This window comes from Balaenoptera physalus (genome assembly GCF_965194825.1).
Source record: "Balaenoptera physalus genome assembly, chromosome: 2".
NCBI lineage: Eukaryota > Metazoa > Chordata > Mammalia > Artiodactyla > Balaenopteridae > Balaenoptera > Balaenoptera physalus.
This window is the reverse complement of record NC_138883.1, coordinates 125,601,196-125,627,749: the sequence shown is the minus strand read 5'-3', so window position 1 is coordinate 125,627,749 and position 26,554 is coordinate 125,601,196.

Below are 26,554 nucleotides of genomic sequence, written 5' to 3'. Positions count from 1 at the left end.
CTGTCCATCTTGCCTGTGTGTACGCACCCAAACGTGAAAGCATCGTGGCACAGGCGCCTTCAGAGCGTGCGGCCATCAGGACAAAGAGCACCGCCGACCAACAACACCCTGGTCTCGGGCCCTGAAATTCCTCTCCTGAGCAATCTGCCCTGCATCACAGCAAAAAGATGTCTTCCTGATCCCCTGAGACACCCTCAGGACAACTGGGCTCCCTCAGCCTAAGAGCAAGTGCCCTCTTTGGCAACAAACACGCCCTTGGCACTTATGATTCCACACAGTGGACACACCCTCAAGGGGAGAGATCTTCCACACAAGGGAAGGGCCCTTGGCCGAATATGACGACCTCCATCAAATGCGGCTCATAGGGACCCGTGACAAAGGGCACCTGAGGAACCCCTGGACTGATCAAGGGAGACTCACCAGCAGGCATACTTCCTGGTCTCCTGCCAAGCCAGAGGAACTTCTTAGGACCGCAACCAAAGCTAATGGCAAGGGAGCCATTCCAATGCCCAAAGTGGCGGGGCAAACCCTTGCAGCAACTGGCTATCTTATCGTAGCAACTGGCACATTGTCTTTCTTCCCTTCAAGGACAAGACCTTGGAGAAACCATGAGACCCAGGTCCTCCTGAACCAACGTGTCACCCACAGCCGTGCAATGAGGGAACGCCCCCAACATCCTGGACCCTTGAACCGCCATGACTTCTCTGGCTTGAAGCCATGCATGCTGGAGATCACAGGCTCGCAGCACCAGAAGGCGGCAGGACAAAATGACCCCTGCAGCGCACATTCACTCCAGCCCTTAAACCTGTAGCATTTCCTTGGCAGCCAACTCGCTTCTTTCTGCATGGTTGGGCCCAAAGACCTCCGGGAAGAGCTCCAAACCTCAGGGAATGCTATGCCGACTGGCTATAGCAATGACGCTGGGCTGTCCTAAGGAACACCTTAACATCCTCAACATAGGGGCAAGGAGGCCACACAGGGACAAAACATCCCAACGGCTCCAAATCGGGCCCAGTGAGAAGACACCATACTGTGCCGTGAAGGCACCATTCACTGGAACAAGGACCCGCCGTGAAGCCCATTGAGAAAGGAGAGGAAAAGGTTGGGATGGTCCATGAATGTGCACCTGTGTTCCTTCCCTACACGGGACTCCAAATGCTCCTGAAGATATCCCTAAAGAGTTCCGGGAACCCTATGTCCACCGACCATCTATCCACCCAACAGTAAGCCTGTGGGCTTAGCCAACACTCTCACGTGTATTTCCCGCTCGCCTTGCCTTCCTCTCTCCACCAGGGTCCAAACGAATCCACCCCTCACCTAAGTAGCTTGGTATCCCCTGGATTTGCCTAAGGAATTTTCCAACCTCTCCACACACAACACACTAGCATGACAAAACCCAAGGAGGAGCCATCAGCGTCGCCCAAATCCCGGGGACAGTGGCCCATTTGATTTCCACCGACCATCAGGGCAAATCTAAACTACATCCCACCTCCCAAGCTGAACATGACATAGAAGCCTGGCCTGGCCAGGACTCCTTCTCTGACCCTGAGTGCAGAGACTTCTGTTTCCTTGCGGGAACAAGGCAACGACCTGAGCTCGAGGGTGGCCTGTAGATCTCAATGGCAAGCCAGAGGAGTACCAGTGGCTCACACTTCCTTTCGCTCCCGCACGCTGACTGCGGCAGGGGATAGCTGTCCTGGCTAGACACAGGTGTCCAGAGACGTAAAGTTATCCATAGCCTTCCCATGTAGATGGACATTCCAGGCTCCTTTCCACATGGCTCTTTCCGCACGAGAAGCCTGCCACCCTCAACTTGAACAATGTTGCTGTGCACGCCCACAGTAGCAGATGCAACATGGACCTCTCCCTACTTTTCCTTTGGGAGCCACGTGCTGGACCTCAGTTAGGATGAGAGGACGGTAGATATTGCTCATTCATTTTGTTTAGATTTCCAAGGATTGCATTTATGGGAGTCATCATCGATCCACGCACCTGCTCAAAGGCACGACATGCAAAGTCGCAGCCTTCATGGAGGACTCCCGGAGAGCTCAATCATCTCAGCAGTACGGAACGGCCAGACTCTAGCCACTGGGCAGGAAGTGCACCCAAGTCTCAGGGCATCGGAGTTCGGGTGCCCCAGGAAGAGCCCGGAATGTGATGGTGTTGTCTCGCTGCTCAAGTCCCCGTGGCCAAACATCTAGGTTTCTACAAATAAGTTCCGTTTATCCCCAGAAGGTTTCTACCAAGAACTTTGTCGAGCCAGAGGCGATGCCCTAGGATCACACAGAAAGCTATTGGCACTGGAGATATTCCGATGCCAAAACTGGCAGGGCAAACCTTGCGGCAACTGGGTAACTTGCCCTGGCACCTTGTATTTTCGCACCCTGGGCACGTCAGTGACATGACCACGGAGAAACCTGAGACACATTCATTTGTTCAGAGTTCCAAGCAGTGCATTTATGGGAGTCATCATCAATCCACCTGCTCAAAGGCTGCACGTTCAAAGTTGCAGGCTCCACCGCAGGGCAGCCAACGATCTCAATCATGTCAGCAGTCAGGAGCAGCCAGAGCCGACCCACGGGGCTGGAAATGGAGCTAAGGATCATGGCATCGGATCTGGGGTGCCAAAGGAAGAGCCAAGAAGGTGAGGGTGTAGTCTCAGTGCACAAGTCCCCATGGCCAAACATCTAGGTTTCTGCAAAGAATTTCCACTCACCACCACAAGGTTCCTACGAGGATCCTCAAGTACTTCACGCCAAAATCACTCTGAGACTCTTTTGCCTCGACTTGCCTCAACTTGCCGCACTGTCCTCACTTTGCCAGGTATCCTGGACTATACAGAGGGCCCCATGCTGCTGCAGGTGTTTGTTCCCGGGCACTCCACCACCTGCCTTAGTGTGACAGAACACAGGGATGTTTGAGAAAAGTGAACGGGGGCACAGAGGCAAAGGGTGATACTGCCCAGCGATGTGCGCTATATCTCCCCTCAACATTTCCTTTGCAGCCCATCATGTCTGTGTGTCCACAGCCAAACGTGAATGCATCGTGGCACAGATGCCTTCAGAGTGCACGGGCATCAACACAAAGAGCACGGCCGTCCATCAGACCCCTGGTATGGGCCTTGAACTTCCCCGCCTGAGCCGCCTCCCCACCGACACAGCCTAGCGATGTCATCCTGAACCGCTGAGACACCCTCAGGGGAAATGGGATTACTCAGCTTAAGAGCCACTGCCCTCTGGGGAACCAAACCACTCCTGGCGCATACGCTTCCACACAGTGGACTCACCCTCAAGGGGAAATGTGTTCCCTGAGATCTTCCACAATGGAACGGCCCTTGGCCAAATGGGACGACCTCCAACAAAAGCAGCTTGTAGGGACCGGTGACAAAACGCACCAGAGGAACTCCTGGACTGAGCAATGGAGATTCACCTGTAGCCATACTTCCTGGCCTGCTGCCAAGACTGGCAACCTACCCTTGGCCCACACACAAAGCTAATGGCATGGGAACCATTCCGATGATAAACGGGGCAGGGAAACCCTTGCAGCAATGGTGTAACTTGCAGTGGTGTCTGGTACTTTCACACTCTGGGCCCATCAGAGACGTGACATTGGGGAAACCGTGAGTCCCAGGTACTCTACAAGCAACTTGTTACCCACAGCCATGCAACGAGAGAACCCAGACAACAGCCTAGACACTTGAACCGGTATGACTTGTCTGGCCTGTGGCCAGGCTCGCCGGATACCACAGTCTGGACGCACCAGCGGGTGGCAGGAAAAATGACACCCGCACCACACATCCTCTCCTGCCCTTAAAACTGTAGCCTTTTCTTGGCAGCCGACTCCCTTGTTTCTGCATGGTTGCGCCCAATGACCTCCTGGTAGAGCTCCAATCCTCAGGGAATGCTATGTGGGCCGGGTATAGAAAGGATGCTTGGCTGTCCTCAGGAACACCTTCACATCTTCAACACAGGGGGAACGTGGCCAGACAGGGACAAAACACCCCAAGGCCTCCAAATCGGCCCCCATGAGAAGACACCATACTGTGCCTTGAAGGCAACCTTTCGCTGGACAAGGACCTGCCATGAAGCAAATCGACCAAGGAGAGGAAAGAGGCGGGACAGTCCACAAATGTGCTCCCGTATTCTCTCCCTACACGTGCCTCCAGATGCTCCTGAGGGAATCCCAAATGTGTTCTGGGAACCCCATGGCCACCGTCGATCTATCCACCCACCGGTAAACCTGTGGGCTTAGCCAGCCATCTCACGTGTCTCTTTCACTCGCCTTGCCTTACTCTCTCTCCACCGGGATCCCAACGTGTCACGGCAAGATGCCAGAGCCACCCCTCACCAAAGAAGCTTGCCGTGACCAAGCTTGACTAAGGCATTTTCCAGCCCCTTCACACAGCACACACAAGCAGGACACAACCCGAGGAGGAGCCATCAGATTGCCTAAACTCCCAGGAACAGTGGCCCATTTGATTTCTCCCCTCATCAGGAGAAACCTAAATTGCATCTGGTCTCCCAAGCAGAACATGACAAAGAAGCCTGCCCTAGGCCTGGAATCCTGTTCTGACCCTGAGCCTACAGACTTCTGTTTCTTTGAGGCCACAAGGCAATGACCAGCAGGTGGGGGCAGCCTGTAGAACTCAAGTGCAGGTGGCAGAACCAGCAATGGCTCACGCTTCCTCTCCTACCTGCATGCTGAACCGTGGCAGGGGACAGCAGTCCTGGCTAGACCAAGGAACCCAGAGACGGCACGCTGTCCCAAGCCTTCCCACCTGGATTGGCATCCCAGGCTCCTTTCCCAATGGCTCTTCTCCCCATGAGATGACCACAACCCTCAACTTGAACAACGTGGCTGTGGACACCCACGGCCACAAATGCAATGTGAACCTCTCCCTACTTTCCTTTTGGGAGCCACGTGCTGGACCTCAGTTCCAACGAGGAGACGGTAGGGATTTCTCACTCAGTTTGTTCAGATTTCCAAGGAATGCATTTGTGGCAGTCATCATCGATCCAAGCACATGCTCACACGTTGGACATGCAAAGTTGCAGATTCCACCATGGGACGGCCAGCGAGCTGAATCATATCAGCGTACAGAAGTGGCCAGAGCCGAGCCATGGGTCAGGAAATGCAGCCAGTACTCAGGGCATCAAAGCTCGTGTTCCCCGAGAAAAGACCAGAAGGTGAGGGTGTAGCCCCGGTGCACACGTTCCCGTCGCCAAACCTTTAGGTTTAGCAAAGAAGTGTCGCTTACCGCAACAAGGGTTAAAGCAGGATCCTCATGGAATACACACCAAGACCCCTCCGAGACTCCTTCGCCTGGCCTCGCCTTGCCACGCCGTCCTCCTTTCAGCGGGTATCAGGGATTATACGGATGGCCCCAGGCTGCTGCTGGCATTCTTTCCCTGGCATTCCACCTGGCTCGGGTGAGAGAACACACGCATGCTTGAGGAGGGTGCACGGGCACAGCGAGGGAAAGGTCGATACCACCCAGTGATGTGTGTTCTATCTCTCCTCAACATTTCATTTGCTGTCCATCTTGCCTGTGTGTACGCACCCAAACGTGAAAGCATCGTGGCACAGGCGCCTTCAGAGCGTGCGGCCATCAGGACAAAGAGCACCGCCGACCAACAACACCCTGGTCTCGGGCCCTGAAATTCCTCTCCTGAGCAATCTGCCCTGCATCACAGCAAAAAGATGTCTTCCTGATCCCCTGAGACACCCTCAGGACAACTGGGCTCCCTCAGCCTAAGAGCAAGTGCCCTCTTTGGCAACAAACACGCCCTTGGCACTTATGATTCCACACAGTGGACACACACTCAAGGGGAGAGATCTTCCACACAAGGGAAGGGCCCTTGGCCGAATATGACGACCTCCATCAAATGCGGCTCATAGGGACCCGTGACAAAGGGCACCTGAGGAACCCCTGGACTGATCAAGGGAGACTCACCAGCAGGCATACTTCCTGGTCTCCTGCCAAGCCAGAGGAACTTCTTAGGACCGCAACCAAAGCTAATGGCAAGGGAGCCATTCCAATGCCCAAAGTGGCGGGGCAAACCCTTGCAGCAACTGGCTATCTTATCGTAGCAACTGGCACATTGTCTTTCTTCCCTTCAAGGACAAGACCTTGGAGAAACCATGAGACCCAGGTCCTCCTGAACCAACGTGTCACCCACAGCCGTGCAATGAGGGAACGCCCCCAACATCCTGGACCCTTGAACCGCCATGACTTCTCTGGCTTGAAGCCATGCATGCTGGAGATCACAGGCTCGCAGCACCAGAAGGCGGCAGGACAAAATGACCCCTGCAGCGCACATTCACTCCAGCCCTTAAACCTGTAGCATTTCCTTGGCAGCCAACTCGCTTCTTTCTGCATGGTTGGGCCCAAAGACCTCCGGGAAGAGCTCCAAACCTCAGGGAATGCTATGCCGACTGGCTATAGCAATGACGCTGGGCTGTCCTAAGGAACACCTTAACATCCTCAACATAGGGGCAAGGAGGCCACACAGGGACAAAACATCCCAACGGCTCCAAATCGGGCCCAGTGAGAAGACACCATACTGTGCCGTGAAGGCACCATTCACTGGAACAAGGACCCGCCGTGAAGCCCATTGAGAAAGGAGAGGAAAAGGTTGGGATGGTCCATGAATGTGCACCTGTGTTCCTTCCCTACACGGGACTCCAAATGCTCCTGAAGATATCCCAAAAGAGTTCCGGGAACCCTATGTCCACCGACCATCTATCCACCCAACAGTAAGCCTGTGGGCATAGCCAACACTCTCACGTGTATTTCCCGCTCGCCTTGCCTTCCTCTCTCCACCAGGGTCCAAACGAATCCACCCCTCACCTAAGTAGCTTGATATCCCCTGGATTTGCCTAAGGCATTTTCCAACCTCTCCACACACAACACACAAGCAGGACACAACCCAAGGAGGAGCCAACAGCGTCGCCCAAATCCGTGGGACGGTGGCCCATTTGATTTCCCCTGACCATCAGGGCAAACGTAAACTACATCCCACCTCCCAAGCTGAACATGACATAGAAGCCTGGCCTGGCCAGGACTCCTTCTCTGACCCTGAGTGCAGAGACTTCTGTTTCCTTGCGGGAACAAGGCAACGACCTGAGCTCGAGGGTGGTCTGTAGATCTCAAGGGCAAGCCAGAGGAGTACCACTGGCTCACGCTTCCTTTCGTACCCGCATGCTGACTGCGGCAGGGGATAGCAGTTTTGGCTAGACTCAGGTGCCCAGAGACGTCAAGTTGTCCTTAGCCTTCCCACGTAGATGGACATCCCAGGCTCCTTTCCACATGGCTCTTTCTGCACGAGAAGCCCGCCACCCTCAACTTGAACAATGTTGCTGCGCACGCCCACAGTAGCAAATGCGACATGGACCTCTCCCTAATTTTCCTTTGGGAGCCACGTGCTGGACCTCAGTTAGGATGAGAAGATGGTAGGTATTGCTCATTCATTTTGTTTAGATTTCAAAGGAATGCATTTATTGGAGTCATCACCGATCCACGCAGCTGCTCAAAGGCTGGATGAGCAAAGTCATGGACTGTCAGCAAGCTCAATCCTCTCAGCAGTAGGGAGAGGCCAGACTCGAGCCACGGGACAGAAAGTGCACCCAAGTCTCAGGGCATCGGAGCTCAGGTGCCCCAGGAAGAGCCCGGAATGTGATGGTGTAGTCTCGCCGCACAAGTCCCCGTGGCCAAACATCTAGGTTTCTTCAAAGAAGTTCCGTTTACCCCCACAAGGTTTCTACCAGGAACCTTGTCAAGACAGAGGCGATGCCCTTGGGTCATACAGAAAGCTATTGGCACTGGAGATATTCCAATGCCCAAACTGGCAGGGCAAACCCTTGCAGCCACTGGGTAACTTGCCCTGGCGCCTTGTATTTTTGCCCCCGGGCGCGTCAGTGACATGACCACGGAGAAACCTGAGACACATTTATTTGTTCAGAGTTCCAAGCAGTGCATTTATGGGAGTCATCATCAATCCACCTGCTCAAAGGCTGCACGTTCAAAGTTGCAGGCTCCACCGCAGGGCAGCCAACGATCTCAATCATGTCAGCAGTCAGGAGCAGCCAGAGCCGACCCACGGGGCTGCAAATGGAGCTAAGGATCATGGCATGGGATCTGGGGTGCCATTGGAAGAGCCAAGAAGGTGAGGGTGTAGTCTCAGTGCACAAGTCCCCGTGGCCAAACATCTAGGTTTCTGCAAAGAATTTCCACTCACCACCACAAGGTTCCTACGAGGATCCTCAAGTACTTCACGCCAAAATCACTCTGAGACTCTTTTGCCTCGACTTGCCTCAACTTGCCGCACTGTCCTCACTTCGCCAGGTATCATGGACTATACAGAGGGCCCCATGCTGCTGCAGGTGTTTGTTCCCGGGCACTCCACCACCTGCCTCAGTGTGACAGAACACAGGGATGTTTGAGAAAAGTGAACGGGGGCACAGAGGCAAAGGGTGATACCGCCCAGCGATGTGTGCTATATCTCCCCTCAACATTTCCTTTGCAGCCCATCATGTCTGTGTGTCCACAGCCAAACGTGAATGCATCGTGGCACAGATGCCTTCAGAGTGCACGGGCATCAACACAAAGAGCACGGCCGTCCATCAAACCCCTGGTATGGGCCTTGAACTTCCCCGCCTGAGCCGCCTCCCCACCGACACAGCCTAGGGATGTCATCCTGAACCGCTGAGACACCCTCAGGGGAAATGGGATTACTCAGCGTAAGAGCCACTGCCCTCTGGGGAACCAAACCACTCCTGGCGCATACGCTTCCACACAGTGGACTCACCCTCAAGGGGAAATGTGGTCCCTGAGATCTTCCACAAGGGAACGGTCCTTGGCCAAATGGGACGACCTCCAACAAAAGCAGCTTGTAGGGACCGGTGACAAAACGCACCAGAGGAACTCCTGGACTGAACAATGGAGATTCACCTGTAGCCATACTTTCTGGCCTGCTGCCAAGACTGGCAACCTACCCTTGGCCCACACACAAAGCTAATGGCATGGGAACCATTCCGATGCTCAACGCGGCGGGGAAACCCTTGCAGCAATGGTGTAACTTGCAGTGGTGTCTGGTACTTTCACACTCTGGACCCATCAGTGACGTGACATTGGGGAAACCGTGAGTCCCAGGTACTCTACAAGCAACTTGTTACCCACAGCCATGCAACGACACAACCCAGACAACAGCCTAGACACTTGAACCGGTATGACTTGTCTGGCCTGTGGCCAGGCTCGCCGGATACCACAGTCTGGACGCACCAGCGGGTGGCAGGAAAAATGACACCCGCACCACACATCCTCTCCTGCCCTTAAAACTGTAGCCTTTTCTTGGCAGCCGACTCCCTTGTTTCTGCATGGTTGCGCCCAATGACCTCCTGGTAGAGCTCCAATCCTCAGGGAACGCTATGTGGGCCGGGTATAGAAAGGATGCTTGGCTGTCCTCAGGAACACCTTCACATCTTCAACACAGGGGGAACGTGGCCAGACAGGGACAAAACACCCCAAGGCCTCCAAATCGGCCCCCATGAGAAGACACCATACTGTGCCATGAAGGCAACCTTTCGCTGGACAAGGACCCGCCATGAAGCAAATCGACCAAGGAGAGGAAAGAGGCGGGACAGTCCACAAATGTGCTCCCGTATTCTCTCCCTACACGTGCCTCCAGATGCTCCTGAGGGAATCCCAAATGTGTTCCGGGAACCCCATGGCCACCGTCGATCTATCCACCCACCGGTAAACCTGTGGGCTTAGCCAGCCATCTCACGTGTCTCTTTCACTCGCCTTGCCTTACTCTCTCTCCACCGGGATCCCAACGTGTCACGGCAAGATGCCAGAGCCACCCCTCACCAAAGAAGCTTGCCGTGACCAAGCTTGACTAAGGCATTTTCCAGCCCCTTCACACAGCACACACAAGCAGGACACAACCCGAGGAGGAGCCATCAGATTGCCTAAACTCCCAGGAACAGTGGCCCATTTGATTTCTCCCCTCATCAGGAGAAACCTAAATTGCATCTGGTCTCCCAAGCAGAACATGACAAAGAAGCCTGCCCTAGGCCTGGAATCCTGTTCTGACCCTGAGCCTACAGACTTCTGTTTCTTTGAGGCCACAAGGCAATGACCAGCAGGTGGGGGCAGCCTGTAGAACTCAAGTGCAGGTGGCAGAACCAGCAATGGCTCACGCTTCCTCTCCTACCTGCATGCTGAACCGTGGCAGGGGACAGCAGTCCTGGCTAGACCAAGGAACCCAGAGACGGCACGCTGTCCCAAGCCTTCCCACCTGGATTGGCATCCCAGGCTCCTTTCCCAATGGCTCTTCTCCCCATGAGATAACCACAACCCTCAACTTGAACAACGTGGCTGTGGACACCCACGGCCACAAATGCAATGTGAACCTCTCCCTACTTTCCTTTTGGGAGCCACGTGCTGGACCTCAGTTCCAACGAGGAGACGGTAGGGATTTCTCACTCATTTTGTTCAGATTTCCAAGGAATGCATTGTGGCAGTCATCATCGATCCAAGCACATGCTCACACGTTGGACATGCAAAGTTGCAGATTCCACCATGGGACGGCCAGCGAGCTGAATCATATCAGCGTACAGAAGTGGCCAGAGCCGAGCCATGGGTCAGGAAATGCAGCCAGTTCTCAGGGCATCAAAGCTCGTGTTCCCCGAGAAAAGACCAGAAGGTGAGGGTGTAGCCCCGGTGCACACGTTCCCGTCGCCAAACCTTTAGGTTTAGCAAAGAAGTGTCGCTTACCGCAACAAGGGTTAAAGCAGGATCCTCATGGAATGCACACCAAGACCCCTCCGAGACTCCTTCGCCTGGCCTCACCTTGCCACGCCGTCCTCCTTTCAGCGGGTATCAGGGATTATACGGATGGCCCCAGGCTGCTGCTGGCATTCTTTCCCTGGCATTCCACCTGGCTCGGGTGAGAGAACACACGCATGCTTGAGGAGGGTGCATGGGCGCAGCGAGGGAAAGGTCGATACCACCCAGTGATGTGTGTTCTATCTCTCCTCAACATTTCATTTGCTGTCCATCTTGCCTGTGTGTACGCACCCAAACGTGAAAGCATCGTGGCACAGGCGCCTTCAGAGCGTGCGGCCATCAGGACAAAGAGCACCGCCGACCAACAACACCCTGGTCTCGGGCCCTGAAATTCCTCTCCTGAGCAATCTGCCCTGCATCACAGCAAAAAGATGTCTTCCTGATCCCCTGAGACACCCTCAGGACAACTGGGCCCCCTCAGCCTAAGAGCAATTGCCCTCTTTGGCAACAAACACGCCCTTGGCACTTATGATTCCACACAGTGGACACACCCTCAAGGGGAGAGATCTTCCACACAAGGGAAGGGCCCTTGGCCGAATATGACGACCTCCATCAAATGCGGCTCATAGGGACCCGTGACAAAGGGCACCTGAGGAACTCCTGGACTGATCAAGGGAGACTCATCAGCAGGCATACTTCCTGGTCTCCTGCCAAGCCAGAGGAACTTCTTAGGACCGCAACCAAAGCTAATGGCAAGGGAGCCATTCCAATGCCCAAAGTGGCGGGGCAAACCCTTGCAGCAACTGGGTATCTTATCGTAGCAACTGGCACATTGTCTTTCTTCCCTTCAAGGACAAGACCTTGGAGAAACCATGAGACCCAGGTCCTCCTGAACCAACGTGTCACCCACAGCCGTGCAATGAGGGAACGCCCCCAACATCCTGGACCCTTGAACCGCCATGACTTCTCTGGCTTGAAGCCATGCATGCTGGAGATCACAGGCTCGCAGCACCAGAAGGCGGCAGGACAAAATGACCCCTGCAGCGCACATTCACTCCAGCCCTTAAACCTGTAGCATTTCCTTGGCAGCCAACTCGCTTCTTTCTGCATGGTTGGGCCCAAAGACCTCCGGGAAGAGCTCCAAACCTCAGGGAATGCTATGCCGACTGGCTATAGCAATGACGCTGGGCTGTCCTAAGGAACACCTTAACATCCTCAACATAGGGGCAAGGAGGCCACACAGGGACAAAACATCCCAACGGCTCCAAATCGGGCCCAGTGAGAAGACACCATACTGTGCCGTGAAGGCACCATTCACTGGAACAAGGACCCGCCGTGAAGCCCATTGAGAAAGGAGAGGAAAAGGTTGGGATGGTCCATGAATGTGCACCTGTGTTCCTTCCCTACACGGGACTCCAAATGCTCCTGAAGATATCCCAAAAGAGTTCCGGGAACCCTATGTCCACCGACCATCTATCCACCCAACAGTAAGCCTGTGGGCATAGCCAACACTCTCACGTGTATTTCCCGCTCGCCTTGCCTTCCTCTCTCCACCAGGGTCCAAACGAATCCACCCCTCACCTAAGTAGCTTGATATCCCCTGGATTTGCCTAAGGCATTTTCCAACCTCTCCACACACAACACACAAGCAGGACACAACCCAAGGAGGAGCCAACAGCGTCGCCCAAATCCGTGGGACGGTGGCCCATTTGATTTCCCCTGACCATCAGGGCAAACGTAAACTACATCCCACCTCCCAAGCTGAACATGACATAGAAGCCTGGCCTGGCCAGGACTCCTTCTCTGACCCTGAGTGCAGAGACTTCTGTTTCCTTGCGGGAACAAGGCAACGACCTGAGCTCGAGGGTGGTCTGTAGATCTCAAGGGCAAGCCAGAGGAGTACCACTGGCTCACGCTTCCTTTCGTACCCGCATGCTGACTGCGGCAGGGGATAGCAGTTTTGGCTAGACTCAGGTGCCCAGAGACGTCAAGTTGTCCTTAGCCTTCCCACGTAGATGGACATCCCAGGCTCCTTTCCACATGGCTCTTTCTGCACGAGAAGCCCGCCACCCTCAACTTGAACAATGTTGCTGCGCACGCCCACAGTAGCAAATGCGACATGGACCTCTCCCTAATTTTCCTTTGGGAGCCACGTGCTGGACCTCAGTTAGGATGAGAAGATGGTAGGTATTGCTCATTCATTTTGTTTAGATTTCAAAGGAATGCATTTATTGGAGTCATCACCGATCCACGCAGCTGCTCAAAGGCTGGATGAGCAAAGTCATGGACTGTCAGCAAGCTCAATCCTCTCAGCAGTAGGGAGAGGCCAGACTCGAGCCACGGGACAGAAAGTGCACCCAAGTCTCAGGGCATCGGAGCTCAGGTGCCCCAGGAAGAGCCCGGAATGTGATGGTGTAGTCTCGCCGCACAAGTCCCCGTGGCCAAACATCTAGGTTTCTTCAAAGAAGTTCCGTTTACCCCCACAAGGTTTCTACCAGGAACCTTGTCAAGACAGAGGCGATGCCCTTGGGTCATACAGAAAGCTATTGGCACTGGAGATATTCCAATGCCCAAACTGGCAGGGCAAACCCTTGCAGCCACTGGGTAACTTGCCCTGGCGCCTTGTATTTTTGCCCCCGGGCGCGTCAGTGACATGACCACGGAGAAACCTGAGACACATTTATTTGTTCAGAGTTCCAAGCAGTGCATTTATGGGAGTCATCATCAATCCACCTGCTCAAAGGCTGCACGTTTAAAGTTGCAGGCTCCACCGCAGGGCAGCCAACGATCTCAATCATGTCAGCAGTCAGGAGCAGCCAGAGCCGACCCACGGGGCTGCAAATGGAGCTAAGGATCATGGCATGGGATCTGGGGTGCCATTGGAAGAGCCAAGAAGGTGAGGGTGTAGTCTCAGTGCACAAGTCCCCGTGGCCAAACATCTAGGTTTCTGCAAAGAATTTCCACTCACCACCACAAGGTTCCTACGAGGATCCTCAAGTACTTCACGCCAAAATCACTCTGAGACTCTTTTGCCTCGACTTGCCTCAACTTGCCGCACTGTCCTCACTTCGCCAGGTATCATGGACTATACAGAGGGCCCCATGCTGCTGCAGGTGTTTGTTCCCGGGCACTCCACCACCTGCCTCAGTGTGACAGAACACAGGGATGTTTGAGAAAAGTGAACGGGGGCACAGAGGCAAAGGGTGATACCGCCCAGCGATGTGCGCTATATCTCCCCTCAACATTTCCTTTGCAGCCCATCATGTCTGTGTGTCCACAGCCAAACGTGAATGCATCGTGGCACAGATGCCTTCAGAGTGCACGGGCATCAACACAAAGAGCACGGCCGTCCATCAAACCCCTGGTATGGGCCTTGAACTTCCCCGCCTGAGCCGCCTCCCCACCGACACAGCCTAGGGATGTCATCCTGAACCGCTGAGACACCCTCAGGGGAAATGGGATTACTCAGCGTAAGAGCCACTGCCCTCTGGGGAACCAAACCACTCCTGGCGCATACGCTTCCACACAGTGGACTCACCCTCAAGGGGAAATGTGGTCCCTGAGATCTTCCACAAGGGAACGGTCCTTGGCCAAATGGGACGACCTCCAACAAAAGCAGCTTGTAGGGACCGGTGACAAAACGCACCAGAGGAACTCCTGGACTGAACAATGGAGATTCACCTGTAGCCATACTTTCTGGCCTGCTGCCAAGACTGGCAACCTTCCCTTGGCCCACACACAAAGCTAATGGCATGGGAACCATTCCGATGCTCAACGCAGCGGGGAAACCCTTGCAGCAATGGTGTAACTTGCAGTGGTGTCTGGTACTTTCACACTCTGGACCCATCAGTGACGTGACATTGGGGAAACCGTGAGTCCCAGGTACTCTACAAGCAACTTGTTACCCACAGCCATGCAACGAGAGAACCCAGACAACAGCCTAGACACTTGAACCGGTATGACTTGTCTGGCCTGTGGCCAGGCTCGCCGGATACCACAGTCTCGACGCACCAGCGGGTGGCAGGAAAAATGACACCCGCACCACACATCCTCTCCTGCCCTTAAAACTGTAGCCTTTTCTTGGCAGCCGACTCCCTTGTTTCTGCATGGTTGCGCCCAATGACCTCCTGGTAGAGCTCCAATCCTCAGGGAATGCTATGTGGGCCGGGTATAGAAAGGATGCTTGGCTGTCCTCAGGAACACCTTCACATCTTCAACACAGGGGGAACGTGGCCAGACAGGGACAAAACACCCCAAGGCCTCCAAATCGGCCCCCATGAGAAGACACCATACTGTGCCATGAAGGCAACCTTTCGCTGGACAAGGACCCGCCATGAAGCAAATCGACCAAGGAGAGGAAAGAGGCGGGACAGTCCACAAATGTGTTCCCGTATTCTCTCCCTACACGTGCCTCCAGATGCTCCTGAGGGAATCCCAAATGTGTTCCGGGAACCCCATGGCCACCGTCGATCTATCCACCCACCGGTAAACCTGTGGGCTTAGCCAGCCATCTCACGTGTCTCTTTCACTCGCCTTGCCTTACTCTCTCTCCACCGGGATCCCAACGTGTCACGGCAAGATGCCAGAGCCACCCCTCACCAAAGAAGCTTGCCGTGACCAAGCTTGACTAAGGCATTTTCCAGCCCCTTCACACAGCACACACAAGCAGGACACAACCCGAGGAGGAGCCATCAGATTGCCTAAACTCCCAGGAACAGTGGCCCATTTGATTTCTCCCCTCATCAGGAGAAACCTAAATTGCATCTGGTCTCCCAAGCAGAACATGACAAAGAAGCCTGCCCTAGGCCTGGAATCCTGTTCTGACCCTGAGCCTACAGACTTCTGTTTCTTTGAGGCCACAAGGCAATGACCAGCAGGTGGGGGCAGCCTGTAGAACTCAAGTGCAGGTGGCAGAACCAGCAATGGCTCACGCTTCCTCTCCTACCTGCATGCTGAACCGTGGCAGGGGACAGCAGTCCTGGCTAGACCAAGGAACCCAGAGACGGCACGCTGTCCCAAGCCTTCCCACCTGGATTGGCATCCCAGGCTCCTTTCCCAATGGCTCTTCTCCCCATGAGATAACCACAACCCTCAACTTGAACAACGTGGCTGTGGACACCCACGGCCACAAATGCAATGTGAACCTCTCCCTACTTTCCTTTTGGGAGCCACGTGCTGGACCTCAGTTCCAACGAGGAGACGGTAGGGATTTCTCACTCATTTTGTTCAGATTTCCAAGGAATGCATTGTGGCAGTCATCATCGATCCAAGCACATGCTCACACGTTGGACATGCAAAGTTGCAGATTCCACCATGGGACGGCCAGCGAGCTGAATCATATCAGCGTACAGAAGTGGCCAGAGCCGAGCCATGGGTCAGGAAATGCAGCCAGTTCTCAGGGCATCAAAGCTCGTGTTCCCCGAGAAAAGACCAGAAGGTGAGGGTGTAGCCCCGGTGCACACGTTCCCGTCGCCAAACCTTTAGGTTTAGCAAAGAAGTGTCGCTTACCGCAACAAGGGTTAAAGCAGGATCCTCATGGAATGCACACCAAGACCCCTCCGAGACTCCTTCGCCTGGCCTCGCCTTGCCACGCCGTCCTCCTTTCAGTGGGTATCAGGGATTATACGGATGGCCCCAGGCTGCTGCTGGCATTCTTTCCCTGGCATTCCACCTGGCTCGGGTGAGAGAACACACGCATGCTTGAGGAGGGTGCACGGGCGCAGCGAGGGAAAGGTCGATACCACCCAGTGATGTGTGTTCTATCTCTCCTCAACATTTCATTTGCTGTCCATCTTGCCTGTGTGTACGCACCCAAACGTGAAAGCATCGTGGCACAGGCGCCTTCAGAGCGTGCGGCCATCAGGACAAAGAGCACCGCCGACCAACAACACCCTGGTCTCGGGCCCTGAAATTCCTCTCCTGAGCAATCTGCCCTGCATCACAGCAAAAAGATGTCTTCCTGATCCCCTGAGACACCCTCAGGACAACTGGGCCCCCTCAGCCTAAGAGCAATTGCCCTCTTTGGCAACAAACACGCCCTTGGCACTTATGATTCCACACAGTGGACACACCCTCAAGGGGAGAGATCTTCCACACAAGGGAAGGGCCCTTGGCCGAATATGACGACCTCCATCAAATGCGGCTCATAGGGACCCGTGACAAAGGGCACCTGAGGAACTCCTGGACTGATCAAGGGAGACTCATCAGCAGGCATACTTCCTGGTCTCCTGCCAAGCCAGAGGAACTTCTTAGGACCGCAACCAAAGCTAATGGCAAGGGAGCCATTCCAATGCCCAAAGTGGCGGGGCAAACCCTTGCAGCAACTGGGTATCTTATCGTAGCAACTGGCACATTGTCTTTCTTCCCTTCAAGGACAAGACCTTGGAGAAACCATGAGACCCAGGTCCTCCTGAACCAACGTGTCACCCACAGCCGTGCAATGAGGGAACGCCCCCAACATCCTGGACCCTTGAACCGCCATGACTTCTCTGGCTTGAAGCCATGCATGCTGGAGATCACAGGCTCGCAGCACCAGAAGGCGGCAGGACAAAATGACCCCTGCAGCGCACATTCACTCCAGCCCTTAAACCTGTAGCATTTCCTTGGCAGCCAACTCGCTTCTTTCTGCATGGTTGGGCCCAAAGACCTCCGGGAAGAGCTCCAAACCTCAGGGAATGCTATGCCGACTGGCTATAGCAATGACGCTGGGCTGTCCTAAGGAACACCTTAACATCCTCAACATAGGGGCAAGGAGGCCACACAGGGACAAAACATCCCAACGGCTCCAAATCGGGCCCAGTGAGAAGACACCATACTGTGCCGTGAAGGCACCATTCACTGGAACAAGGACCCGCCGTGAAGCCCATTGAGAAAGGAGAGGAAAAGGTTGGGATGGTCCATGAATGTGCACCTGTGTTCCTTCCCTACACGGGACTCCAAATGCTCCTGAAGATATCCCAAAAGAGTTCCGGGAACCCTATGTCCACCGACCATCTATCCACCCAACAGTAAGCCTGTGGGCATAGCCAACACTCTCACGTGTATTTCCCGCTCGCCTTGCCTTCCTCTCTCCACCAGGGTCCAAACGAATCCACCCCTCACCTAAGTAGCTTGATATCCCCTGGATTTGCCTAAGGCATTTTCCAACCTCTCCACACACAACACACAAGCAGGACACAACCCAAGGAGGAGCCAACAGCGTCGCCCAAATCCGTGGGACGGTGGCCCATTTGATTTCCCCTGACCATCAGGGCAAACGTAAACTACATCCCACCTCCCAAGCTGAACATGACATAGAAGCCTGGCCTGGCCAGGACTCCTTCTCTGACCCTGAGTGCAGAGACTTCTGTTTCCTTGCGGGAACAAGGCAACGACCTGAGCTCGAGGGTGGTCTGTAGATCTCAAGGGCAAGCCAGAGGAGTACCACTGGCTCACGCTTCCTTTCGTACCCGCATGCTGACTGCGGCAGGGGATAGCAGTTTTGGCTAGACTCAGGTGCCCAGAGACGTCAAGTTGTCCTTAGCCTTCCCACGTAGATGGACATCCCAGGCTCCTTTCCACATGGCTCTTTCTGCACGAGAAGCCCGCCACCCTCAACTTGAACAATGTTGCTGCGCACGCCCACAGTAGCAAATGCGACATGGACCTCTCCCTAATTTTCCTTTGGGAGCCACGTGCTGGACCTCAGTTAGGATGAGAAGATGGTAGGTATTGCTCATTCATTTTGTTTAGATTTCAAAGGAATGCATTTATTGGAGTCATCACCGATCCACGCAGCTGCTCAAAGGCTGGATGAGCAAAGTCATGGACTGTCAGCAAGCTCAATCCTCTCAGCAGTAGGGAGAGGCCAGACTCGAGCCACGGGACAGAAAGTGCACCCAAGTCTCAGGGCATCGGAGCTCAGGTGCCCCAGGAAGAGCCCGGAATGTGATGGTGTAGTCTCGCCGCACAAGTCCCCGTGGCCAAACATCTAGGTTTCTTCAAAGAAGTTCCGTTTACCCCCACAAGGTTTCTACCAGGAACCTTGTCAAGACAGAGGCGATGCCCTTGGGTCATACAGAAAGCTATTGGCACTGGAGATATTCCAATGCCCAAACTGGCAGGGCAAACCCTTGCAGCCACTGGGTAACTTGCCCTGGCGCCTTGTATTTTTGCCCCCGGGCGCGTCAGTGACATGACCACGGAGAAACCTGAGACACATTTATTTGTTCAGAGTTCCAAGCAGTGCATTTATGGGAGTCATCATCAATCCACCTGCTCAAAGGCTGCACGTTCAAAGTTGCAGGCTCCACCGCAGGGCAGCCAACGATCTCAATCATGTCAGCAGTCAGGAGCAGCCAGAGCCGACCCACGGGGCTGCAAATGGAGCTAAGGATCATGGCATGGGATCTGGGGTGCCATTGGAAGAGCCAAGAAGGTGAGGGTGTAGTCTCAGTGCACAAGTCCCCGTGGCCAAACATCTAGGTTTCTGCAAAGAATTTCCACTCACCACCACAAGGTTCCTACGAGGATCCTCAAGTACTTCACGCCAAAATCACTCTGAGACTCTTTTGCCTCGACTTGCCTCAACTTGCCGCACTGTCCTCACTTCGCCAGGTATCATGGACTATACAGAGGGCCCCATGCTGCTGCAGGTGTTTGTTCCCGGGCACTCCACCACCTGCCTCAGTGTGACAGAACACAGGGATGTTTGAGAAAAGTGAACGGGGGCACAGAGGCAAAGGGTGATACCGCCCAGCGATGTGCGCTATATCTCCCCTCAACATTTCCTTTGCAGCCCATCATGTCTGTGTGTCCACAGCCAAACGTGAATGCATCGTGGCACAGATGCCTTCAGAGTGCACGGGCATCAACACAAAGAGCACGGCCGTCCATCAAACCCCTGGTATGGGCCTTGAACTTCCCCGCCTGAGCCGCCTCCCCACCGACACAGCCTAGGGATGTCATCCTGAACCGCTGAGACACCCTCAGGGGAAATGGGATTACTCAGCGTAAGAGCCACTGCCCTCTGGGGAACCAAACCACTCCTGGCGCATACGCTTCCACACAGTGGACTCACCCTCAAGGGGAAATGTGGTCCCTGAGATCTTCCACAAGGGAACGGTCCTTGGCCAAATGGGACGACCTCCAACAAAAGCAGCTTGTAGGGACCGGTGACAAAACGCACCAGAGGAACTCCTGGACTGAACAATGGAGATTCACCTGTAGCCATACTTTCTGGCCTGCTGCCAAGACTGGCAACCTACCCTTGGCCCACACACAAAGCTAATGGCATGGGAACCATTCCGATGCTCAACGCGGCGGGGAAACCCTTGCAGCAATGGTGTAACTTGCAGTGGTGTCTGGTACTTTCACACTCTGGACCCATCAGTGACGTGACATTGGGGAAACCGTGAGTCCCAGGTACTCTACAAGCAACTTGTTACCCACAGCCATGCAACGACACAACCCAGACAACAGCCTAGACACTTGAACCGGTATGACTTGTCTGGCCTGTGGCCAGGCTCGCCGGATACCACAGTCTGGACGCACCAGCGGGTGGCAGGAAAAATGACACCCGCACCACACATCCTCTCCTGCCCTTAAAACTGTAGCCTTTTCTTGGCAGCCGACTCCCTTGTTTCTGCATGGTTGCGCCCAATGACCTCCTGGTAGAGCTCCAATCCTCAGGGAACGCTATGTGGGCCGGGTATAGAAAGGATGCTTGGCTGTCCTCAGGAACACCTTCACATCTTCAACACAGGGGGAACGTGGCCAGACAGGGACAAAACACCCCAAGGCCTCCAAATCGGCCCCCATGAGAAGACACCATACTGTGCCATGAAGGCAACCTTTCGCTGGACAAGGACCCGCCATGAAGCAAATCGACCAAGGAGAGGAAAGAGGCGGGACAGTCCACAAATGTGCTCCCGTATTCTCTCCCTACACGTGCCTCCAGATGCTCCTGAGGGAATCCCAAATGTGTTCCGGGAACCCCATGGCCACCGTCGATCTATCCACCCACCGGTAAACCTGTGGGCTTAGCCAGCCATCTCACGTGTCTCTTTCACTCGCCTTGCCTTACTCTCTCTCCACCGGGATCCCAACGTGTCACGGCAAGATGCCAGAGCCACCCCTCACCAAAGAAGCTTGCCGTGACCAAGCTTGACTAAGGCATTTTCCAGCCCCTTCACACAGCACACACAAGCAGGACACAACCCGAGGAGGAGCCATCAGATTGCCTAAACTCCCAGGAACAGTGGCCCATTTGATTTCTCCCCTCATCAGGAGAAACCTAAATTGCATCTGGTCTCCCAAGCAGAACATGACAAAGAAGCCTGCCCTAGGCCTGGAATCCTGTTCTGACCCTGAGCCTACAGACTTCTGTTTCTTTGAGGCCACAAGGCAATGACCAGCAGGTGGGGGCAGCCTGTAGAACTCAAGTGCAGGTGGCAGAACCAGCAATGGCTCACGCTTCCTCTCCTACCTGCATGCTGAACCGTGGCAGGGGACAGCAGTCCTGGCTAGACCAAGGAACCCAGAGACGGCACGCTGTCCCAAGCCTTCCCACCTGGATTGGCATCCCAGGCTCCTTTCCCAATGGCTCTTCTCCCCATGAGATAACCACAACCCTCAACTTGAACAACGTGGCTGTGGACACCCACGGCCACAAATGCAATGTGAACCTCTCCCTACTTTCCTTTTGGGAGCCACGTGCTGGACCTCAGTTCCAACGAGGAGACGGTAGGGATTTCTCACTCATTTTGTTCAGATTTCCAAGGAATGCATTGTGGCAGTCATCATCGATCCAAGCACATGCTCACACGTTGGACATGCAAAGTTGCAGATTCCACCATGGGACGGCCAGCGAGCTGAATCATATCAGCGTACAGAAGTGGCCAGAGCCGAGCCATGGGTCAGGAAATGCAGCCAGTTCTCAGGGCATCAAAGCTCGTGTTCCCCGAGAAAAGACCAGAAGGTGAGGGTGTAGCCCCGGTGCACACGTTCCCGTCGCCAAACCTTTAGGTTTAGCAAAGAAGTGTCACTTACCGCAACAAGGGTTAAAGCAGGATCCTCATGGAATGCACACCAAGACCCCTCCGAGACTCCTTCGCCTGGCCTCACCTTGCCACGCCGTCCTCCTTTCAGCGGGTATCAGGGATTATACGGATGGCCCCAGGCTGCTGCTGGCATTCTTTCCCTGGCATTCCACCTGGCTCGGGTGAGAGAACACACGCATGCTTGAGGAGGGTGCACGGGCGCAGCGAGGGAAAGGTCGATACCACCCAGTGATGTGTGTTCTATCTCTCCTCAACATTTCATTTGCTGTCCATCTTGCCTGTGTGTACGCACCCAAACGTGAAAGCATCGTGGCACAGGCGCCTTCAGAGCGTGCGGCCATCAGGACAAAGAGCACCGCCGACCAACAACACCCTGGTCTCGGGCCCTGAAATTCCTCTCCTGAGCAATCTGCCCTGCATCACAGCAAAAAGATGTCTTCCTGATCCCCTGAGACACCCTCAGGACAACTGGGCCCCCTCAGCCTAAGAGCAATTGCCCTCTTTGGCAACAAACACGCCCTTGGCACTTATGATTCCACACAGTGGACACACCCTCAAGGGGAGAGATCTTCCACACAAGGGAAGGGCCCTTGGCCGAATATGACGACCTCCATCAAATGCGGCTCATAGGGACCCGTGACAAAGGGCACCTGAGGAACTCCTGGACTGATCAAGGGAGACTCATCAGCAGGCATACTTCCTGGTCTCCTGCCAAGCCAGAGGAACTTCTTAGGACCGCAACCAAAGCTAATGGCAAGGGAGCCATTCCAATGCCCAAAGTGGCGGGGCAAACCCTTGCAGCAACTGGGTATCTTATCGTAGCAACTGGCACATTGTCTTTCTTCCCTTCAAGGACAAGACCTTGGAGAAACCATGAGACCCAGGTCCTCCTGAACCAACGTGTCACCCACAGCCGTGCAATGAGGGAACGCCCCCAACATCCTGGACCCTTGAACCGCCATGACTTCTCTGGCTTGAAGCCATGCATGCTGGAGATCACAGGCTCGCAGCACCAGAAGGCGGCAGGACAAAATGACCCCTGCAGCGCACATTCACTCCAGCCCTTAAACCTGTAGCATTTCCTTGGCAGCCAACTCGCTTCTTTCTGCATGGTTGGGCCCAAAGACCTCCGGGAAGAGCTCCAAACCTCAGGGAATGCTATGCCGACTGGCTATAGCAATGACGCTGGGCTGTCCTAAGGAACACCTTAACATCCTCAACATAGGGGCAAGGAGGCCACACAGGGACAAAACATCCCAACGGCTCCAAATCGGGCCCAGTGAGAAGACACCATACTGTGCCGTGAAGGCACCATTCACTGGAACAAGGACCCGCCGTGAAGCCCATTGAGAAAGGAGAGGAAAAGGTTGGGATGGTCCATGAATGTGCACCTGTGTTCCTTCCCTACACGGGACTCCAAATGCTCCTGAAGATATCCCAAAAGAGTTCCGGGAACCCTATGTCCACCGACCATCTATCCACCCAACAGTAAGCCTGTGGGCATAGCCAACACTCTCACGTGTATTTCCCGCTCGCCTTGCCTTCCTCTCTCCACCAGGGTCCAAACGAATCCACCCCTCACCTAAGTAGCTTGATATCCCCTGGATTTGCCTAAGGCATTTTCCAACCTCTCCACACACAACACACAAGCAGGACACAACCCAAGGAGGAGCCAACAGCGTCGCCCAAATCCGTGGGACGGTGGCCCATTTGATTTCCCCTGACCATCAGGGCAAACGTAAACTACATCCCACCTCCCAAGCTGAACATGACATAGAAGCCTGGCCTGGCCAGGACTCCTTCTCTGACCCTGAGTGCAGAGACTTCTGTTTCCTTGCGGGAACAAGGCAACGACCTGAGCTCGAGGGTGGTCTGTAGATCTCAAGGGCAAGCCAGAGGAGTACCACTGGCTCACGCTTCCTTTCGTACCCGCATGCTGACTGCGGCAGGGGATAGCAGTTTTGGCTAGACTCAGGTGCCCAGAGACGTCAAGTTGTCCTTAGCCTTCCCACGTAGATGGACATCCCAGGCTCCTTTCCACATGGTTCTTTCTGCACGAGAAGCCCGCCACCCTCAACTTGAACAATGTTGCTGCGCACGCCCACAGTAGCAAATGCGACATGGACCTCTCCCTAATTTTCCTTTGGGAGCCACGTGCTGGACCTCAGTTAGGATGAGAAGATGGTAGGTATTGCTCATTCATTTTGTTTAGATTTCAAAGGAATGCATTTATTGGAGTCATCACCGATCCACGCAGCTGCTCAAAGGCTGGATGAGCAAAGTCATGGACTGTCAGCAAGCTCAATCCTCTCAGCAGTAGGGAGAGGCCAGACTCGAGCCACGGGACAGAAAGTGCACCCAAGTCTCAGGGCATCGGAGCTCAGGTGCCCCAGGAAGAGCCCGGAATGTGATGGTGTAGTCTCGCCGCACAAGTCCCCGTGGCCAAACATCTAGGTTTCTTCAAAGAAGTTCCGTTTACCCCCACAAGGTTTCTACCAGGAACCTTGTCAAGACAGAGGCGATGCCCTTGGGTCATACAGAAAGCTATTGGCACTGGAGATATTCCAATGCCCAAACTGGCAGGGCAAACCCTTGCAGCCACTGGGTAACTTGCCCTGGCGCCTTGTATTTTTGCCCCCGGGCGCGTCAGTGACATGACCACGGAGAAACCTGAGACACATTTATTTGTTCAGAGTTCCAAGCAGTGCATTTATGGGAGTCATCATCAATCCACCTGCTCAAAGGCTGCACGTTCAAAGTTGCAGGCTCCACCGCAGGGCAGCCAACGATCTCAATCATGTCAGCAGTCAGGAGCAGCCAGAGCCGACCCACGGGGCTGCAAATGGAGCTAAGGATCATGGCATGGGATCTGGGGTGCCATTGGAAGAGCCAAGAAGGTGAGGGTGTAGTCTCAGTGCACAAGTCCCCGTGGCCAAACATCTAGGTTTCTGCAAAGAATTTCCACTCACCACCACAAGGTTCCTACGAGGATCCTCAAGTACTTCACGCCAAAATCACTCTGAGACTCTTTTGCCTCGACTTGCCTCAACTTGCCGCACTGTCCTCACTTCGCCAGGTATCATGGACTATACAGAGGGCCCCATGCTGCTGCAGGTGTTTGTTCCCGGGCACTCCACCACCTGCCTCAGTGTGACAGAACACAGGGATGTTTGAGAAAAGTGGACGGGGGCACAGAGGCAAAGGGTGATACCGCCCAGCGATGTGCGCTATATCTCCCCTCAACATTTCCTTTGCAGCCCATCATGTCTGTGTGTCCACAGCCAAACGTGAATGCATCGTGGCACAGATGCCTTCAGAGTGCACGGGCATCAACACAAAGAGCACGGCCGTCCATCAAACCCCTGGTATGGGCCTTGAACTTCCCCGCCTGAGCCGCCTCCCCACCGACACAGCCTAGGGATGTCATCCTGAACCGCTGAGACACCCTCAGGGGAAATGGGATTACTCAGCGTAAGAGCCACTGCCCTCTGGGGAACCAAACCACTCCTGGCACATACGCTTCCACACAGTGGACTCACCCTCAAGGGGAAATGTGGTCCCTGAGATCTTCCACAAGGGAACGGTCCTTGGCCAAATGGGACGACCTCCAACAAAAGCAGCTTGTAGGGACCGGTGACAAAACGCACCAGAGGAACTCCTGGACTGAACAATGGAGATTCACCTGTAGCCATACTTTCTGGCCTGCTGCCAAGACTGGCAACCTTCCCTTGGCCCACACACAAAGCTAATGGCATGGGAACCATTCCGATGCTCAACGCGGCGGGGAAACCCTTGCAGCAATGGTGTAACTTGCAGTGGTGTCTGGTACTTTCACACTCTGGACCCATCAGTGACGTGACATTGGGGAAACCGTGAGTCCCAGGTACTCTACAAGCAACTTGTTACCCACAGCCATGCAACGACACAACCCAGACAACAGCCTAGACACTTGAACCGGTATGACTTGTCTGGCCTGTGGCCAGGCTCGCCGGATACCACAGTCTGGACGCACCAGCGGGTGGCAGGAAAAATGACACCCGCACCACACATCCTCTCCTGCCCTTAAAACTGTAGCCTTTTCTTGGCAGCCGACTCCCTTGTTTCTGCATGGTTGCGCCCAATGACCTCCTGGTAGAGCTCCAATCCTCAGGGAACGCTATGTGGGCCGGGTATAGAAAGGATGCTTGGCTGTCCTCAGGAACACCTTCACATCTTCAACACAGGGGGAACGTGGCCAGACAGGGACAAAACACCCCAAGGCCTCCAAATCGGCCCCCATGAGAAGACACCATACTGTGCCATGAAGGCAACCTTTCGCTGGACAAGGACCCGCCATGAAGCAAATCGACCAAGGAGAGGAAAGAGGCGGGACAGTCCACAAATGTGCTCCCGTATTCTCTCCCTACACGTGCCTCCAGATGCTCCTGAGGGAATCCCAAATGTGTTCCGGGAACCCCATGGCCACCGTCGATCTATCCACCCACCGGTAAACCTGTGGGCTTAGCCAGCCATCTCACGTGTCTCTTTCACTCGCCTTGCCTTACTCTCTCTCCACCGGGATCCCAACGTGTCACGGCAAGATGCCAGAGCCACCCCTCACCAAAGAAGCTTGCCGTGACCAAGCTTGACTAAGGCATTTTCCAGCCCCTTCACACAGCACACACAAGCAGGACACAACCCGAGGAGGAGCCATCAGATTGCCTAAACTCCCAGGAACAGTGGCCCA